Source organism: Canis lupus, chromosome 29 (assembly GCF_003254725.2).
Source record: "Canis lupus dingo isolate Sandy chromosome 29, ASM325472v2, whole genome shotgun sequence".
NCBI lineage: Eukaryota > Metazoa > Chordata > Mammalia > Carnivora > Canidae > Canis > Canis lupus.
The window spans coordinates 16,449,842-16,468,620 of NC_064271.1; the positions used below are offsets into that span (position 1 = coordinate 16,449,842).

The 18,779-nt window shown below is 39.0% G+C and overlaps 1 protein-coding gene across 5 annotated transcripts in view; it reads left to right on the top strand.

Annotated features, from left to right (window-relative positions):
• SGK3 (serum/glucocorticoid regulated kinase family member 3) overlaps window positions 1-18,779 on the top strand; it is a 180,987-nt gene that overhangs the window by 36,555 nt on the left and 125,653 nt on the right. For 3 of the 5 annotated variants that reach the window (XM_049103852.1, XM_049103850.1, XM_025477881.3), the window contains exon 1: window positions 1,514-1,687. The exons of 1 other annotated variant lie outside the window; for it this stretch is intronic. The gene's annotated coding sequence lies outside the window, so the exon portion shown is untranslated. Of the gene's footprint in view, window positions 1-1,513; window positions 1,688-18,779 lie in introns of those variants that run through there. One more of the 5 variants, XM_049103853.1, reaches the window with a different exon arrangement.

Genomic DNA, 18,779 nt, shown 5'->3' on the forward strand with positions numbered 1-18,779 from the left:
TGGGACTCGATCCTGCATCTCCAGGACCACACCCTGGGCGGAAGGCAGGCGCTAAACCGCTGAGCCACCCAGGCGTCCCCTCATTTGGAGTTATTGACACAAAACTTCCTTTTGTCTGAGAAATTTTTCAGCACTGTCAATATGGTTTTAATTATGAGACTGATCACTTGTTGATTTTGTTACAAGGGAAGAAATTCTGTAGCTTCTCTGTGCCTCATTGTGTGGATCACAGTGAAAACACACAGAGGACCCTTGCAATGCGTTGATTTGTATCTACTGTATTTTACATCCATTTCTGTATGCTACTGAAAAATCATTGTTTACAAAGTCCTGCAGGATTATTATGTTTTGAAGTATAAAAATGTTGGATTCACAATTCATTTTAAGAAGGAGAAGGCCTTACTGCGCTAATGGACATTACAAATGAATATGCTTACCTTTACCTGTGGGTTAAATTTGTGAGTATTATTTTAAAACATAAGGAAATGTCCCCTGAATTTAGAGAAGCCACACATAAATGCTGGCTCTTCTAATTTCCTTGGGAAGTTTATTTGTTCATAGATTTATGGCATAGTCCCTGGAGTCATATAATCTGAAGTATAGATCATTGCCTCAAAATCTAAAACAGGATATATGCATAGTAATCTTTATATAGTTGCTTGAGTGGATCTTCAAGTGGTTTATCTGATACAACTTAAACTCCAGTAGTGTTGCGGAGCAAACGACACCCCCACTCTGCTTCAAAATCCTAACTACTTTATTCCACGCCCACTGAATCATGCAAATCTTAGTTTTCCACTCACCTTCTTTACCTCTCTTTATCTTATTTGGGGAAAAAAAAAAAAGGAGGCCAGTAAAATGCAACTTCTATATTTAAAGAATCAGAAACTGTCAAGTGTGACCTCAGCTGACTTGGAGATGAATGGGAACGCAAAACAAACAAACAACAAACAAAAAGTAGCTCTGGAAAATGCGTGGAAAGGAAATTTCCCTGTCCCTAGGATCCGCCAGTTTCTGAACTATCAACACAAAAGCCAAAACGTTACTGATGGAAAAAAAAAAAAAAGGCAGAAAACTTCCAATAACGCTAAATGAAGCACAGTCACTGTGCTTTCACACTACCTGATCTGGGTGCTTATTTCGCTACTTCCCTGCGTTTCCGATCTACAGCCCGCGGCAGGCCCACCAGGCCCCCGCCGGGCGCTCCTCACTCGGCGGGGTCGGGCGGTCCTGCCCGCCGCCGACCCGGGTCGGCTCCCCCGGGCGCGCCGGCTCCGCGGCTCCGCGGCTCCCGGGCAGCAATCGCTCGCAGCCGAGCGGCAGGAAACCTCGAGGAGCCCCAGCCTCCAGGCAGGATCCAGCGGCGGCCCCTGAACTTCGCGCACACGGCGAAGCGGCCGCCAGACCGCGCGCGGTGGCCGGGCTCCGCGGGGACGACAGCGAGCGGCTCCGGGCGGCGCGGCCGCGGCGGGCCCGAGCTGCAGCCCCAGCGGGGCGCGGGCGCCCTCCCGGCTCCCGCCCGCCGCCCGGCTCTCCCGGGCCGCCCGGCACACTGCGGGAGGAGCCGCGGGCCGCCGTGACGCGTCAGGGAGGAAACGGCGGCGCCCGGCGGCCCTACGGGGAAGGAGGCAACGCGAGTGCGCTCGGCCCGGCGCCCGTAGCGCCGGAGGCAGCACCGCCGAGCGGGGTAGGTGCGGGGCCGCCGCGACCGGGGCGGGTGGGCCGGCCGCAGGGGCCGCGCGCGTCCGGGCCGCTGGGGAGCCCCCCGGGCGGGAGAGACGGGGCGGAGCGGGGCGAGCGCCGCCCGGGCCTCGACTGCCGCCTCGCCTCCCAGCAAACGTGACTTTCCCGGGTCTTTTCGCGGCTCCCCTGACCCCTCAGCCCCAAAAGCTCCGAGGAAAGGGAGAAGCAACGCCCCCGCCCAGCCCCCCGACTCTTAGAGTTTGCGGTCTGGGTTTCCTCGAGGTGAATCCAGATTCTGCTTTTTTTGATTCCTAAACGCTCGAGCCGTGTGGGTGGACGGACCGAGTTAACCCGTGCGCGGCTGCGCGGCGTCGCGGGGCGTCCGGAGGGTGGGCGACCCCCCGACCCCCACCCGCTGAGGTGGGAAGAGGCGGGTGCGTCACCTGGAGGATCGGGGACGGGGAGGCCCCGGGAGTGGACGCGCGGCGGTCATTAACCTGCTGTCAGCGGGCCGGACTAGGAGACCAAGGCGTTAGGACCCTCAGGTTCCTCAGGTTCTCCGGGATTTAAACCCTTTCCGTCTCTTGTGAGGTGACTCCGGCTCTCTTGCTTCCCACAGCTTTAGTATTGACACGTACCCTTTAGAGTGGTTTGAGATTTTTAGATTTGTCATCTTTAGTGGTGGTTAGCTGGGAGAATGGAAAAGAGAATTCATCCCCTGAGACTTCAACTCTTTCATCATTTAATTTTGCACAGTGACTTCTGAACTGTGAGTTAGGATTTTGGTCCTGCGCAGAAGACGAGTAGAGTTGAGATGCAGGCACGCTTGAAATGCGGGAAAGCACATGGGGCCCCGTAATTCCCACATCTTTATTGAAAATATTAGACTGTTGTGTGTTTGGATTCTCTCTTTTGTCTCTAGGTTGAGGACTTACCCAGCCAATCTGGGAAGTGACTTATTTATTTAATAAACACTTAAGCGGCTCTTACTACGTGCTTGGGCTCCTTCTTAGTGTTTGTAAATATTAACTCAAGTTGTTAACTCAAAATATTAAATTATAGCGGTTCTAGCAGTGAAGAGGTTGTGTACACTTCAGTTCCCCAAATGTCATTGCAAGAGCTAGAAACATTAGAGGAAGTTTCAGGCATATTTTAGGACTGGGTGTGCCTTCTGGCGCACTTGGCCACCACTCCTGTAAGACAAGCCGCCACCCCTTCACTCCCTGGGGGAAGGGAGTCTGGAGCTACAGGAATGAGATCTCTTCCTTGCAGATCACCAGATCCCCAGCATCGTTTATAAGATAGTCTTTCTCATCCACCCTAGTACCCATCTTAGGTAACTCTGGAGAGACCAGAACTTCCCCTTTTTTCAATGGCCACTACATGGAGCCTAATTTTGCTTTTAAAAGGAGCTTTGTTCCTAATATGTGGGACAGTTGATGAATCCATAGTTTAGTGAAATGTACTAAAAAATAGACTGTTTTTGTTTGTACACATCAACATAACAAAATAATGCTTTGTGATTTTGGTGCCATTTGCTGTTGGTAATGTTGAGTCCATCCTCAACCTGGTAGATGTCTAATTTGTGATTTGCAGATACACAGAGAGAATATTTTTCCAGAATAAAGTAGCTTCTTCAAATGAGTTCTTGGCCTGATGGCCAGATTGGTAGAGACCCAAAATGATGAATCATGGTTCTTATCATTATGCTGGTTATCAAAATCTGCATGTCATACTAGCTTTCTCTTTCTAGCTTTTTCTATCTCCCATTTAAATTTCCAGAAAGATGATTAAATGAAGCTATAAGCCTTATTTAACAAGATTATGAAGTGTCTCCTGGAAGCAGGAAGGCTCACTTTTCCTCTGATACAATTTTTGGTACAACAGATAGTGGCATTCTTGAATTCAGTTCAGTGAAATGACAACACTTTGATGGTTTACAGAGTGCTTCCAAGTATATGTGGGAAGTTGGCAGCCATTTTTTATTCCTCTCTTTAGAGATGAGGAAACTGAGGCATAGAAATGTTAAAATGCCTTAGCCAGGATTGTAAGCTGGTGGGGGAGAGAGCTTAAAAAGAGAGCAGGTGTGTGGACAGTGCCTGGCATGTGCCAGCCTGTAATAAACATTGTGGAATGAATGACTCCCAGACTTCAGATTTCTTGGTCTTTCCAAACATTATGCTTCTCAAATACCATATTGATTTATGCCTAAGAGATTTTCCGGCCTATACCAATGTCCCTGTTATTTCAAACAGTATGTGATAAAACAAACATCTTTTCTATAAAAGAGAGGAGAGTGCCTTTTAGACTCATTTCTTAGGACTTAACAACTCTGGTTTTGGAAAAAGCAAAAAGATTGGTTGTTTTGTTTTCTTCTCAAACATCCTTTTTTCCTCTGATTTGAAGACAGTTTAGATTGGACATATGGTTTCATTGTTTGTGTTGACAACTTCCTTATCTCTCCCTGCTCATTGAAGGTCATTTTTAAAAAATATTTTATTTATTTATTCATGAGAGACAGAGAGAGACAGACAGACAGGCAGAGGGAGAAGCAGGCTTCATGCAAGGAGCCTGATATGGGACTTGATCCTGGATCCCCGGATCAGCCCTGAGCCAAAGGCAGGCGCTCAACTGCTGAACCACCCAGGTGTCCCTGAAGGTCATTTTTAAGGACTACAAATCACTGTAGGTTTTCAATGTCAGTGAACTCAATTAAGCTACTTAGATTTATGATCAGGTTCAAACACAATGATTATAGGTATTGTCTTTTTTTGAAGCATCTGGCACTTCTACTGCTGTGTTTTTTGAGATGTTGTAAGTACTTTAGCATAAAGTATCTTTTTAAAAATTTTTATTTATTTAAATAATAATCACCAGGGGGCTGGAGCTCACAACCTCAAGATCAAGAGCCCCATGCTTTCCAACTGAGCCAGCCAGGTGCTCCTAACGGGTCTTTTTATAACAAAAAACAAAAAACCCTCAACTATTTATATCCTTTGAGCATAATCTCTGTATCCTAAAGTATGTGACCTGCAGATGGTTAACCTTCAATTAGAGAGGAAAATATGGCCATTACCAGCAGGGAGGAATTGAGAAGGATATGGAAAAAAGAGAGATGGGGTGGCCTCTCCCATGAGGGATATTAGGTGGTAAGAAGCCCTTAATGAAGCCAGACTGAGTCATCTGCCTGTCAACATTCTTCTGTGTGGGGGTGGAATAAAATACTTTTGAAACCTGCCTTGTTTCAGAAACCACTTTACCTTTTCGAATCCTCATATTTTCTCTCTCTTTTTTTAATTCATGTAAATTACTGACTAAACTGCTGATTCATGAAACGCAAATTATGTAACATGTTATTCCTGACAGAAACAGCTCCCACATTTTTTAAAGAGATTCAATGCTTCTGTTTTCCTCTTTACCTATCCCATTCCTCATGGTGACATCTTTGTTCTCATTTCACTTTTTTTCCCTATTTCATGGAGAAAAAGTAAATCTAAGAGGTGCTGATTCCACATCTTGTAGTTCATGTCAAAGTAATTTTAACTCAGTACTAACTTTGAGTGAATCGTCATTGCTGAGGAAGACGACGTGGAAATCAAATGTTGAAGGCTGAGCATCAATAAGTAACATTCTATTACCTGTCTGAAGCTGAGCCAGGGGGTTTTCAAAGGGAATTAGCGCAGTGTACAATATCCTTGTACAGTTTCCCAGGGCATCTCCTATTTCCCATAGGTCCTGAATACCTGTCTTGGTCCATCTCCTTGTAGACACTACTTCTTCTATTACTCAAAACTAAAATCTATTTTCCTTGGATGTGGGTGGTGGTGAGTGAAAGGAGGGTGAAGGGAATTGTTGTAGAGTAAGAGATTGATAATATGTAAGATGGAAGACAGGAGATGTGTGAGTGAAGTAAGTAAGCTCTCATGGTGGATTTGTACTTTGTGCACAGTACTGGCCTCCCTCAACAGGGCCATGAATATAGGGAAGACCTACATGGGATCAAAGAATGTTTGGCCGGGATTAAAGATATCTACTGCTGTGAGATTGGCAGGCAGAGCCCCTTTGTACTACCAAGGGTGGAAATATCGTTCCAGGTAGCAATTTCTTCAGGCCACGGTATGAGTTTAAAATGTAGAGGGCCAGTTCTGTGGCTTTTAACTTGAGAGTAGGAATGATTTGGCAGGCTTTTGGCTGCGTAAAGGCCTGGATTATGTACCTTTTTAAAGGCTGACATTTTTTGGAGAATGTCTATAGTGTTGAGATAATGTTTTTCCTCTTACTGTTTTGTGATTTAAAATAAATGACATTGTATTTACATTGTATATAGTAATGAATGTGATTCAGGTTAATTGCTTACATTCAGGTTCCTGATGTATTTGCTATATGCCAGTCAATGCCAAACTTTTCTTTTCCATAGGTAAAATAGCTTTCATATATAATATATTCATATATAAAATTGGACTCAGTGATGAACTAGCCATTCCACAGACAGCGGATGAAATGTCCTCAAGTATAGTGGGGCTTCACTAGGACTTGACTAATTGTTCACTTGAGTTAAAAAATGAGAAGGACCTTTATTACTCTAGTTATTTACCTCCCTGTTTTTAAAATAAAAATAAAGTTTACTTAAAATGACCTGGTTTCCATCTCAGTGTCCACATATACAAACACACACAAAGGACTAAGTGTATAGACTATATAATCTAATGCACATGTATGTTATATATATGACTAGCTAAGACAGAATACAAGAATTCTATCATTCATTTCCCGAGAAAACACTATACATCATCTCTTCCCCCATTTTAATTTTATTGTTGTCTCTTATATTTTCTAAACATTATTATTTTTTTTAAAGATTTTATTTATTTATTCATGATAGACACAGAGAGAGAGAGAGAGGCAGAGACACAGGCAGAGGGAGAAGCAGGCTCCATGCAGGGAGCCTGATGCGGGATTTGATCCCGGGTCTCCAGGATCATGCCCTGGGCCAAAGGCAGGCACTAAACCACTGAGCCACCCAGGGATCCCTAAACATTATTTTTAATTACAAAGGTACGCATGCCCTTAAATTCAAGCAACTGAGAAGCATATTAAATAAAAAATGAGTACTCTCCACTCTAATCTTACCCACAAAGATAATTCACCCTCCATTTTTATATCCTTCTAGACTTTTCCCTATGTTTAAATAAATTTGTATATCTATATAGGTATATGTACGTACATCAGGTTTTTTCAAATGGGAATCATTCTACACAATATGTTCTTTTGTTTCGTATTTAACACCTTATCATGTACAGCTATAGATCTATATAAATTTTGACATCTACATAGTGATCTATTTCATAGCTAATAACATCCATTTTCTAGCTCCATTACTTATATGTTCCTTCTCTTGTATTAATATATATTTAAAAAATATTTAAATCACCAAAGTAATGCATCTTTTTTTTCAAGAAAAATTTAAAGAACAGGAGAAAAGAATCACCAATAAACCTACCATCCCTTAATAGTCGCTAGTAGTACTTTAGAGTACATTTTCCTAAACTTCTGTGTGTATATATCTGTATTTTCAATGCCATTTTAAAAATTTCTCTTATACAGGCTTGCTTTGTTGGTTAGAGAATCATGTTTATGTAGCCAAACAACGTCATAGATTCCATGCATGTTTGAACCAGTTATTTTATAGTTTCCTGGCCACCTGCCATACCCTAAACCTGGATAACACTCATGAAATTTATACTACTGCTCATCAAGGGGATGAGGTGAGGGTACGTGGGTGGACTGACAAATCCATCCAAATCAGCATAAATCCTCTTAAAAAAAAAAGATTTTATTTATTTATGAGAGATACAGGGAGAGAGAGAGAGAGGCAGAGACACAGGCAGAGGGAGAAGCAGGCTCCATTCAGGGAGCCTGACGTAGGACTCGATCCCAGGTCTCCCTGGGCCAAAGGCAGCACTAGACCGCTGAGCCACCTGGGCTGCCCAAATCAGCATAAATCCTCTTAATGGAGGTTGGTCAATACTTGTATTTTAAGTACATCTAAAATACAAGATGTTTAAGAACAGAGGTGATGGAATATTTTCATATAATTCTGATCACTACAGGAGAAGCCAAAGTAATGGACTTGAACCAAGGAAAAGTGTTAAATTCAGTTAAAAATTAGAAGAGCTGAACTTTAGATGTTTTGAAATAGTCTCCTAATGATAAGCACATGGCTTGGAGTGCTTAGTTTAACACAAAGTCTCAGCAATAGTAGGATAGATGACCTTGAAGTTCCTTGTGATCCTCTTCTATTATAGGCTGTCTCAGAGTTAGTAATACCTGACTTAGTATAATTTCATGCATATAACTCCCTAGGTGCATACTAACTCCACCAGTCTTTCCAGACAGCACCTGTCCAGGCTAACATGTCTCCACCCAACGAGCATGTGCATAGCTATCACGCACGGTCCTCCTATGTTCTCTTGCCACCTTCCCCCCTTTCTGAAAGTTTAGAAGTCTTTTGATCTTTTGCTTTTTTTCCTTTTCTTCCAGCTTTTGCTCCAAGGAAATTTTTGTTCTTTCTCCATCCCACTCTCTTCATTTTGATCTTGAGCAAAAAAGATACTAATCATGGTGATACAGTTAAGAACAAGCCTTTAATAAGGGAAAGGAAAGCTTTTAGTTTGAGAGGGAAGGTAGACATTATAAAGAACTAGTGGTTTCAACCTTCAAAGCCCTTGAGAATACCCAGTAATTCCTTTCAAAATTTCCACAGAAGTCTCCACCCACCTCCTCTTCTGTAAATAAGCTGGTTTTCCTTAAGCGTTGACATGTATAATAAAATTTAAAATTGTTTACAACTGGGGGGGAACTCATGTCATTGCAATAGCATTGTTTTGTGCTACTCTTTCCCTGTTGAAGATGTTAACAATCTTATGGATTGAATTAGAATGTTTTGGTCATAAAAACTTCTTCCAAATAAGACCACTCTTGCCTTCAGAAAATACATCTAGTTCTAGGTATCTGGTTTAGAAACAATTTCTTTGGTTTTAAGTAAGTTGAATAGTAAGAAGGCTATTTTAGATAAAAGGTTAGCAATCTTTGAGAAGTGGTATGTCAAGATTCCAACCCTTTTCTTTCCAGATTTTCATCAGCAGAGATATGCATTTGGTGAGAAGCATAGATCAGACTTTCATCCTTAGGAGTCAGAGAAGAAGTAATACTGGTTGCAAGAATGTTAGTTTGCCACTGGAGACTCTCTCAAGTCAGGCCCTGATAGCTATAGCTGACTTCAGCTCACCTGTTAAAGGTGCTTTGGCAAGACATTCTGAGGAGCTCCACACCAAGAGAATAGCTGCTTAAGCTAAACTGAGAGGAAAGGCCTTTTTTTTCCCCCATAAATATTAATGAAAAAGCTTTTGAAAAGACATTTTTATTCAGCTTTCAAACATGATTTTAAAACTGATGTTGGCTTAAATATGAAAGTTTGTTATCATTCACTTGTTTGAACTGGGTTAGTAAACATTCAGAAATTAAGACTTTGCTATAATTTTTTAAAATGGCTCTTATTTTGTAGTTTTTTGTGCACAGTTCACATTTAATCCATTCTGACCTAAGTAGCTCTCTTTTCTGATTGATCTTCTGTTACCTCCTACCCTCTCTTCTCTTGAATATCTGGTTAAGTTTTTTGTTACCTGTGAGGGAGTGATTTCTTTTTAATTAATGAAAGATAAGACACTCATGCATGTTTTAGCAGAGAACATTTTTTTAAAGAGATTTATAAGACTATGCTCCCTTTTCTCCTTGAATTTTGTTTCCTCCTTGGGGTTTCCTTTATTTTTGATTCCCACTGACATTAGCTTCATTTATGTTTCACCACTTAAAAGTCCACTCATGTGTGAATGAAAGTTCCCGGCCTGTTGAATTTATTTGTTGCTTTCATTGGACACTTAGGATTAAAAATTTGCTTTTGAAATGCAGAATGGTATTTATAAATTGCTACTTTGGTGTAGAAAAACAAGGAAAGAAAAAGGATATATTTTTGCTGTGCTTGTCTAAGACTCTAGAAGGCTACTTAGAAATTAACAGTGTTTATCTATTTGGGATTGGGTGGTGAGAGCTGAGTGGGTAGGGACAGGAATGGGAAACATACTTTTCTCTGTCTCTTTTTTATTCTTTTTGTTTGAATCATGTCAATATGTTAAAAGTCATTGTAAAAATCATTTTTAAAATTGTGTCTATTAATTTCCTGACTTATAGAAAATAACTCTATTTTCCCTTTTCCATATATCTTAAGGAATGTTGGTTTTTTTTTTTTTTTTTACAATAACACAGCTTTATATATTTTGTTTTTAAAATGTTTTTATTTTAATTTCAGTTAGCATTAGTGTTCTACTAGTTTCAGGTGTACAAGATAGTGATTCAACAATTCTATACATGACCCAGTGCTCATCGTGATACCAATACTCTTTAATCTCCGTCACCTCCTTAACCCATCCCCTCACCCACCTCCCCTCTGGTAACCATCAGTTTCTTCTCTGTAATTGAGTCTGTTTCTTGATTTGTCTCCCTCTCAAAAGTTGTTGCTTTAAATCTTTTTAAAAGAATCCTTATGTAGTCTAGTCTCAAAGGACTAGCAGTATTTTGTGGGCATCTTGACCTGTTCTGCTCTCTCAAGTGAGATTCAGTATGAAGCTTTCTCTTAGGAAATTCTGATACTGCAAATACAGCCAAACCTTAAGTTCTTGCTGGCTTATTTGATGAATCATTTTACTGAAGCTGTCTGCAATATTCTGCCAACAGGAAACTCAGTTGTTTCCCAATAAAACTGTCATACAGTACCAGCATAATTAGTGCAAAGTTAGTTGATTTTCCCCCCATGGTATCTTGTATCTTATCATCATGGTTATAATTTACCTGCTTAAGATTATATGAGTTTGATACTTGTGGAAAATAAAGGTTCATTTACTTTTAGTATTTGGGTAATTCTGTCCTTTTTAGTACACACAAAGCCAAACAGTTTCTTCATCAAGGATTTTTGTAGTTTTTGTCATTTGTGACTTGTACTTTAGTTTGTGGAGAGCAAAGAGAGAGAAAGAAACTAATATTTGTTGGGTATCTACCATGTGCTAGGTGCTTTAAGACCCTATTTTTTTTATTACTATTATTATTATTATTATTATTAACGATTTGAGAGTATGTGAGCATGCACACACATGTGCAGGAGCAAGGGGAGGGGCTGAGAGAGAGGGGGACAAGCAGACCCTGTGCTAAACAGGGAGCCTGACATTGTGTAACCCTATCCCAGGACCCTGAGATCATGACCTGAGCTGAGATCAAGAGTCAGACGTTTAACCGACTGAGCCACCCAGGTGTCCCAAGACATTATTTTAAATCCTTTTTTTAAAATTTATTTATTTATTCATGATAGAGAGAGAGAGAGAAAGAGAGGCAGAGACACAGGCAGAGGGAGAAGCAGGCTCCATGCCGGGAGCCCGACATGGGACTCCGTCCCGGGACTCCAGGATCACGCCAAACTGCTGAGCCACCCAGGGATCCCCCAAGACATTATTTTATTAAATGTTCAGAAGAACTCTGGGGAGTAGAGTAGTTTTATTTTACAGATGAGCAGATTGGGGCTCAGTGAGGTTTTGAAGGGAGCTATACGTAGGCAACACAGGGCAGAGCTGATCTGAACACTTCTACCTGGACTTACCAGGAGGTCTCCTGTGCCTTTGAGGAGAGGGTAAAGGCTGACTCAGCTTAAACCCCTCATAGGCAGGATTGATTTACAGATAACTCAGATTGCCATCTGCTGTTGAGGTAGTGGTTAAATGAGTTTGAAGACTGGATTTTCAGTTTACCTTATTAGTCTGAGATTACGTTGCTGGTGCCAGACCTTAAGAAGAAAGCTGACTGAAAATGTTTTAAATATCATATATTTCTTGCTTAATAGAAAAGGGCTTAAAAGTCTAAATTTAATTACTGAATGGGTTAAATTCTGCACTTACAGGTTGTGAATGTCTTATATTGGTATCTGCTGGGGTATCAAACTCCTACTATTAGCAACTAATACCCAGCGAACTTTGCCAACTCTAACAAACGCTGTTGTCTAAAATCGTTTAAAGATGATAATAAGCACCGCTTACATAAATTTGAAGATAGAGCCAGCCATCAGCAAGTACAGTCTGTCACTGTGCTGATCTTTGATGGATGCTAGCTAATGTGGATATATCTGTGTCTTGGCAGTTACTGTGATAAACTGTTTAAACAAGTAAGAATGAAAGAACATTTTATGTCTCATTTTATATTACTCCATTATCTAATGTATTTATGTTCTGGGCAAAGATGGTAAGAAAGATATGAGGAAATTCAAGTGATTAGAAAAGCATAAAAAGAAGTAAAAGGCCACAGATAGTGAATGAAGAGGACAGCATAAACCCACCCACACATACTCAGGAGTCTGTTACGCTTAATATTAAAAAAAAAATACTAAAACAGCTTTATATTCTTTTCCCATTGAATTATCTTGACATCCATGTAAAAAATCAATTGACCATAAATCTGCTATATTTCTATACTCTCATTTTTATTTTTTTTTATTTTTTATTTTTTTTTAATTTTTTTAAAAAATTTATTTATGATAGTCACAGAGAGAGAGAGAGAGAGAGGCAGAGACACAGGCAGAGGGAGAAGCAGGCTCCATGCACCGGGAGCCTGACGTGGGATTCGATCCCAGGTCTCCAGGATCGTGCCCTGGGCCAAAGGCAGGCGCTAAACCGCTGCGCCACCCAGGGATCCCTATACTCTCATTTTTATTCTAATACCAGTGCCACACTGTCTTATTTAGCTTACTGTGCCTTTGTACTAAGTTCTAAAATCAGAAAGTATGAGTCCTCCAACTTTGTTCTTTTTCAAGATTGCACTGACTATTTTAGGGCCATTGCATTTGAATTTTAGAATCTGCTTCTCAGTTTATGAAAAAATGGCAACTGGGATTTTGATAGGGATCACATTGAATCTGTAGATCAGTTGGAGAGTATTACCATCTTAATGATATTTTGCATTCAGATCCATGAATGTGGGTTGTTTTACATTTATTAAGATCTCTTATAATTTTTCAACAATGTTTTGTAGTTCTCAGTGTGTAAGTTCTCTTGTGCTTCTTTTGTTAAAATTTATTCCTAAATATTTTATTCTTTTCGATACTGTTGTCAATGGAATTGTTTTCTTAATTCATTTTTTTTCATTTCTTAATTCATTTTGTTTGCTTATTGCTACTGTATAGAAATAAAATTGATTTTTTTATTAAGGTATAACTGACATACTGTTTTATTAGTACAATTGATTTTTAAATATTGACCTTGTATTTTTAATCTTGCTGAATTTATTTATTAAATAGGTTTTTGGTGGACTCATTAGGATTTTCTATATACAAGATCATATTATCTGCACATAGAGATAGTTTTACTTCTTCCTTGTCAATCCAAATGCTTTTTATAATTTTTTTCTTGCCTAATTGCTCTGGCTAGAACCTCCAGTACAATGTTGAATGCAAGTGCAAAAAGCTGATAATCCTTGTCTTATTCCTGATAACAGGGGAAGAGTGTTTAGTCTTTCATTATTTTATTTTATTTTTTTTAATTTTTATTTATTTATGATAGTAACAGAGAGAGAGAGAGAGAGGCAGAGACATAGGCAGAGGGAGAAGCAGGCTCCATGCACCGAGAGCCCAACGTGGGATTCGATCCCGGGTCTCCAGGATTGCGCTCCAGGCCAAAGGCAGGCGCTAAACCACTGCGACACTCAGGGTTCCCAGTCTTTCATTATTATATGTGATATTAACTGTGGGGTTTTTGTAGATGCCCTTTATTAGCTTGAGGAAATTCTCTTCTTAGTTTGCTATGATTTTATCATTAGGAGTGTTAGAGTTTTCAAGTGCCTTTTCTGCTGCTATTGAGATGATTGTGTGTAGATTCTGTCCTTTATTTTGTTAATTTTGTAATAAAAATTAAACAATTTAATTTTGTTAATACAATAATACATTTGACTGGTTTTTAGCTGTTAATCGAACTTTACATTCCTGGGATGAATCACATTTGGTCACAGTATATAATCCTTTCTATATGTTGCTGGATTTGGTTTGCTGGTATTTTGTTGAGGATTTTTGTACTGCTATTGATCTGTAATTTTCTTGTGATATCTTTATTTGGTTTTGGTATCAGGGTAATACTGGCTTCCTTGAATGAGTTCTTTCCTCTTCTTTTTCTTTAGAAGAGTGAGATTTTATGGAAGATTAATGCTAATTCTTTTTTAAACTTTTGGTAGAATTCACCAGTGAAACCATCTGGACCTTGACTTTTATTTGTGGGAAATTTTTTTTTGTTACTAATTCAATCTCTTATTATATATCTGTTTCAATAGTTTCTGTTTCTTTAGTTTGTTTTGTTAGCTTTTTGTTCTACAAATTTGTCCATTTCATCTAGGTCATCTAATTTGTTGGTGGACAGCTGTTCATAGTATTCTCTTAAAATTCTTTTTACTTCTGTGAGATTGATAGTGATATTCCCATTCATCCCTTATTTTATTTTTATTTTCTTAAGATTTTAAAAATTAATTAATTAATTAATTAATTAACTAATTTGACAGAACACAAGCAAGGGGAGCAGCAGGCAGAGGGGAGAGGGAGCCTAATTTGGAGCAAGATCCCAAGACCCTGGGATCATGACCTGGGTTGAAGGCAAACGCTCAACCAACTGAGCCACCCAGGCACCCCCATTCCTTATTTTAGTAATGAGTCTTCTCTCTTCTTGTCAGTATGGCCACAGGTTTGTCATTAATTTTTTTTTTTCAAAGAACCGACTTTTGGTTTTCTCTATTGTTTTTCGGTTCTCTATTTCATTGATTTCTAGTCTAATCATGATTACTTCCTTCCTTTTACTTTGCTTTGAGTTTAGCTTGCTCTTCTTTTTCTAGTCTGTTAAGGTGGAAGGTTAGGTTGTTGTTGACTTCAGATCTTTTTTAATGTAGGCATTCACAGTTACAAAATACCCTCCAAACACTATAGTAGCTGAATTCTAGAAGGTTTGGTTTGTTGTGTTTTCGTTTTTATTATCTGAAAGTATTTTCTAATTTCCCTTGTGATTTCTTCTTTGACTCCTTGGTTATGTAATAATGTGATCTTCTGCTAGATGTTACCCTTAATACTTTGAAGGCATTATTTTAATGTTTCATATAAGTATATTAATATAAATATGAAACCTTACTATCAAGATAAAGACTCTAATGTGACCTTGGGCTATTTAAAAAAAAATTAAATTGAAAAATTATTTACTTTCATTACTTTTTAATACTAAAATTTAAATGTAACTTAAGTTCAGTTATATTTTCTCAGGTCCATGATTCTTTTGTGTCTATGTGATAGAATTTACTAATAAAGCGCACTTAAATATTTTTTTCAAACAGTATCGACACTCATTTCATCTCAAATAAATCAACAGTTTTACTTGATCAACTTACCTGTTAGGAATTAAGGGTTTACTTGCTAACATGTGGTGGAGGTGACAGCTCCAAAAAATGTAACAGCACCATATCTTCACACTATTCAAAAGTAGTTGAATTTTCTTATTTTTCATTTTCAGTGGTAACATTATTTTATCTGTACCTACAAGAATTCTATGAAATACACATTTCAAAATTTGTAGTAGTAGAAAGTGGTAGAAATTCAGTTAATAGAGGCAATTTAAAATGTACCAATATATGAATACCAGTAAATTTATTTCCTCAACTAGAAATACTTGGACATTTTAGTGCCATGTGTTTGTGAAGACTGTAATTTTACTTTGCCTTGCAGCACATATAGAAATTATAATGATTTAAAAAATAAACTATTGTTTTGAAATTATAAAAAAGCAAATACCCATATGTTAGTGTTTCTTTCTTTTAAACTGTAGTTAGAATGATCTCTCATTTAATGAATCCTATCATCCCACAGTAACCATTTTGGAAGACCATTTGGCCTAGGTAGATAAAAGGCATGGTCAGGGGTACTTGGGTGGCTTAGTTGATTAAGCGGCTGCCTTGAACTCAGGTCATGATCTCAGGGTCCTGGGATCAACCCCCACATCAAGCCTTGGCACAACAGGCTCCCTGCTCAGCAAGGAGTCTGCTTCTCTCTCTCCCTCTGCCTGCCCCCCACCACCTTGTTCATTCTCTCTCACAAATAAATAAATAAATAAAATCTTTAAAAAAAGGTGTGGGTCAGAATGTAGAGGAAAAACTCTACATCATTTCTATATTATCCAGATTTTTGGATTATTAGAGGCAATAGCAGTTTAGGAGAAAGCATAGATTGGAGAACAAACAGAGGATTTTTGGATTATAAGAGGCAACAGCAGTTTAGGAGAAAGCATAGATTAGAGAACAAACAGAGGAGCTACAAAAGAATCAAAAAGAATGTCATAAGGAAAAAGTATAAAAGTAGATGAAAGAGGAGGAGGTAGCTTCAGAAGTCTTTATAGGTCCTTGGCAAAGAGGCCAGTACACGGAAATGTGTTCCTATATACATATATTTTTTTATTGAGCTTAGATTTGCCAACATATAGTATAACACCCAGTGCTCATCCCGTCAAGTGCCCTCCTCAGTGTCCATCACCCAGTCACCCCATCCCCCTGCCTGCCTCCTCTTCCACTACCCCTTGTTTGTTTCTCAGAGTTAGGAGTCTCTCATGTTTTGTCACCCTCTCTAATTTTTCCCACTCATTTTCCCTCCTTTCTCCTATAATCCCTCCCACTATTTCTTATATTCCCCTTATGAGTGAAACCATATAGTGATTGTCCTCCGATTGACTTACTTCACTTACCGTAATACCTTCCATTTCCATCCACATCAAATCAAATGGTGGGTATTCATCCTTTCTAATGGCTGAGTAACATTCCTAGGTTTTCTAAATCAATATCTACTTCTGGGAAGGAAATTTCTGAGAGTAAAGTGTGTTGTTGGAGCACATCCTCTTAAGCAGTGTAGTTACTGCAGTAATTGAATTTCATCTTTCCATTTAGATCATGTGGCAGTATTCTCTGTTGGCAACACTAAACATCTAAAGGAGTGAATGTGATTATTATTTTGTTAAGTGTTTTAAAAATCTTATGAGCTGACTTAGAAAAGTGATGATAGATGTAAAAATGCTTGGCATAGTAAAGGGCACAGAGTAGGAATGTGATAAATGTCGGCTGATATTAACCTATCCATAATATTCAATAATACTTAATAGCCTTGGCTAGAGAATTTAAGAAGCCTAAGTTTTAGTGTTAGATCTACCACTAACTCGTTAAGGTATCCTTAGCAAGTCACTTGATTTTATTTGATTGTAAATTACTCAAATTTCCTTCTACCTCCAAAATTCTATGGTTCTATTACATCTATATAGGAAAAAAAGCTCTAAATAAAGATTAATTTTTTAAAAGAGGTGGAAGTTTTGTTGTTGTTCTCAATTTTTACAATTTTAACTAGGGTACACTACATGAATAAGATTCTTTATAGCATTATCTAAAGCCAACCACTGATTTATTTGAAAACAAAGGGTTTCTTTACAGTGTCATTTAGCCTGGCATTGCCATGAATCCAAGAATTATTCTACACTAATCAGAGAACAGTAATTCAGTTGTACTTAAATTTAGAGTTCCACACAGCCATTCACGAGAGATGAATTGAGGTGAACAAGTACTTCTAACTTAATTTGCAAAAGTTCTAAAATGTACTGGTGGAATGCACTGTAGGAAAGCGAAAAGTAGGTTGGAAGTGTGGCTCAGATCATGAAAAGCTGTTGGAGAAACTATTGCAGCTTTTTGTTGTATTTTCTGATGTACGTGATTTCTAGTTAAAAAAAATAGTGATCATATAAGTTTTAGGAGCATTTTTACCATTTTGTTGATGTATGGTGTGGTTGTTAGATAATGAATCAATCTGGTTGATATTTTTGTTTTAAAAGGAGGCCAGTGCCTATATGGAACCACATTCATGTAGTTGTGAAGGACAAAACTCTTGTTTTCCTTTACACACAATACTCTGAACAATTCTGTACTCTGGTCGTAAATGTATGGTAGTTTTCCAACACACCAAGCAATTCTGAGACACCAGCTGGGTTTCCTATAATTTAACTCAATCCTGACACTGCCTATCTGGAGATCCCACAGATTAAAAACTCAGTTCTATAAAACTGTTGTCCCGCCTCCTTTGGCCAACAGTTGCAAGGCCAGGTTGTTACCTGTTCTTCTGACCAACAGCCTATAAATTAATTTCCCATGACTCCCTCCCCAGATTTGATTAATTTGTTAGGGTGGCTCACAGAATTCAGAAAAAAAGTTTACTGACTAGATTGCCAGTTTATTATAAAAGCCTATAACTCAGGAACAGCCAGATGGAAGAGATACCTAGAGCAAGGTACGTAGGAAGGGATGAAGGAGCTTCCATGCTCCCAGTCAGGGGTGCACCACTCTCCCCACACCTCCTTGTACACCAGTTTGGAAACTCTCTGAATTCTGTCCTTTTGGTTTTCTATGGAGGCTTTATTATTTAGGCATGATTGATTAAGTCATTGGCCATTGGTGGTTCTAGTAAATCTGTATAGAATTTATTTAGATTCTAGCGCTATTCCCTTCCCCAGAGATGGGGCTGGGTGGGTATGTGTCACTGATGGTTCCAACCCTCTGATCTAATCAGATTGGTTCCCTTGGCAACCAGTGCCTATCCCGATATTACCTTGGGGTTTTCCAAAAGTCACCTCATTAACATAAACTCCAGTGTGATTGAAAAAGGCTTGTTATATGAATGACAAAAGACACCTGTTTCACCTTTATTGTTTTTAAATCACTTAGGAAGGTTTTAGGAGCTCTGCCAAAAACTGACAAAGACCAAATATATGTAATTCTTAATATAAATCACAATGTCACCGAAGTATATGGGTTTGTTTTAGGAGGCAAATTACGTGCTAAGGCTGAGTTTGTCTTTACCAGTGTGAATATTAATGATGGGAAACATCACTCAGCAGGCAGAGCGCTTACACCCTACCACTTGTAGTCAACTGCAGACCCAACAGAAAGAGATGGAC